General features: G+C 42.4%; 1 pseudogene; it reads right to left on the bottom strand.

Annotated features, from left to right (window-relative positions):
• Positions 1–824: 824 nt before the first annotated feature.
• On the bottom strand, positions 825–2,022 carry LOC109701702 (polyadenylate-binding protein 4 pseudogene; annotated as a pseudogene).
• Positions 2,023–2,279: the final 257 nt, after the last annotated feature.

The following is a 2,279-nucleotide window of genomic DNA, read 5'->3' as shown; positions in this document are numbered from 1 at the left end:
GAGAAACTTAAGACTTGAGTATATGAAATAAAACTAATTTTTTTTGAAGGAAAACAGTGTCTGGACCATAGTAGAATCCAGAGAATATCCTTTTATATTTGAAAAATTCTGGCCCTTAATAATTGACCTTTTTAAACAAAAATATCTATTAATTTTGCAACTTATGGTTGTAAGTTCCATAGGACAAACTAGAAGTCTTGAAACCTTGAACTGAATTCCATGAGGGGTTAACTGAATTTTCACTTGTTTTTTTTCCTCTGCATCTGAGAGGTAGCAGCAGCACCAGCATCTCTTCTGGCCAGCTTCTTTCTTGGCATGCGGAGCCTGTAGAACCACCACAGTGTCATCCACTTTGGAGTAGAAAGCCTTGGATACTTGGATGCATGTGTAAGCATTTATGGGTTGTAAATCTCCAGCAACATTCTATGGTCTTTACAGCCAGTTTTCAGTGCATTGTTTGGATAAGAAGTAGTTAACAGATTCCTGACATCAACTTCTGCTCCTGGTTGGTGGTGGTGGTAGTGGGGAAGATGTTACTGCAGTCCGCATGGAGGCAGTCCTGCATGCGGACTGCAGTGCCTGACAAGTCTGTATGGTAGGGTGGATACTGTGGACACTGGAGACGTAGTTCTAAGGTGCCACAACCAAAAATGCAGCAGCAGCAGCAACTGTAGCACAATGCGTGAGTTTTGGTACATCTGTGAGAACTCTGACTCTCGACTGGTTAGTAGGGAGGCCATAAGTTGCCAGAGCATTTGCCAGATGGCAAAGAGTTGGACAAAGCTTTGGCTGGAAGTAGGGCACCTGAAGTCTCCCACATAGTGCTAGTGTGGGTTAGGCCCCATCTGTGCTAACTGGTTATGGGTGCAATATAGAGGTATTCCTTGAGCATGAAGTATCCACCAGTTGCAGGCTAAAACCAATTTAAGATGGCATTGGCAGGGGCTGCTCTCATCCCAACCATGGTCTACACATACTAGTTGGTCAGATGAGCATTTCTCTCTTCCTTCCTCTGGGCCAAGTTAACAGAGTGGATTGGAACCCATAATGTGTTCATTCGTTTCAGTGACTGCTTTGCTTGCCACTAGGAAATGAGAAGCAGATGAAAATAATCCTTTATCATTGCCTTAGCATAGGTGAGTGATCCAAAAGGAGAAAATTTTTCTCTTAATTTCTCATCATCAACGGTATCACCCAAGTTCTTAATGTAGAGATTCACCCTCCAGTATTGATTATTTCCTGTTTAAACTGTTCAAATTTCCATTTTAATTCATTCTGCCGTTCCACTTTCTTCTGTGTACAGTCTACCAACATGTCTTTCCCACCGATTTCTTTTTCATTCATCTCTTCCATAGCCTTATGGGCATTCTTGTAGCTCACAAAGTCAAAGTCCTTGGATTTCTCACTGAGATCTCTCAATGTCTTGACACTTAGAATCTAATCCAACCAGCTGAATAACTCTTTCAGACTCTTATTGTGCAACTCTCCCCCAAAGTTTTTGACGTAAAATTGGTAAATTCCTTCACTTTGGCTCCAAGCTCAACTTCTAACTTTTTGGGAGACTTGACCACATTTTTCAGTCATTGAGGAACACAGCATTCATCTTCTCAATAACTTTGTCAGCCTCAGCCTGTTGGGCCTCAAAATGGGAAAAAGCATAACTCTCAGAGCCATTCTCATCTCACACTACCTTGAAGGACAGAATGCTTCTAAAAGTGGAAAAAGTATCATGAAGTGCCTCATTATCTATAGATTTGTTCAGTTCTTAATGGAGATGTCTCCCACATCAGATTTTTCTGAGGGATACCTTTGAAACCACATGATATGGATTGGCTTTCCATTAATCACATCAGAGTTGAATTGCCAGCTGGCTGGCAGTTGATGTAGGCATGGTCCAGGGAGCAGTGGGTTATCATATGCAGTAGACATAGAAGGACAGCATAGGTCTGCAGGACTGAACTTTTCATACAGGATGGCCTGGGTGACTTCCCGGTGCAGGTAGGACATGTACAGGGAGGCCATGGGCATTCATCTTTCTGACAAAAGGGGTTCCTCTTGGGTATGACATGCCTACCCCAGAAGGGACTGGAGCTGAGAGGCTTAGGGATAGGCCCAGAAAGTTTGAGCCCGCTCACACCCGGGACCATAAAACCTCACATGAGGGGCTCTAACAAATAATAATGACCCTCTTCCCTGAAGTTTGCCATTTTTAGTTGTCCTGGTATTAGGCTCAAAATTAAAAAGAAAGTAAAATAAAAATGAATATTCTTTCTTTCTTT

The sequence above is a fragment of the Castor canadensis genome, chromosome 14, assembly GCF_047511655.1.
Source record: "Castor canadensis chromosome 14, mCasCan1.hap1v2, whole genome shotgun sequence".
NCBI lineage: Eukaryota > Metazoa > Chordata > Mammalia > Rodentia > Castoridae > Castor > Castor canadensis.
This window is presented reverse-complemented; position numbering and strand designations above follow the sequence as displayed.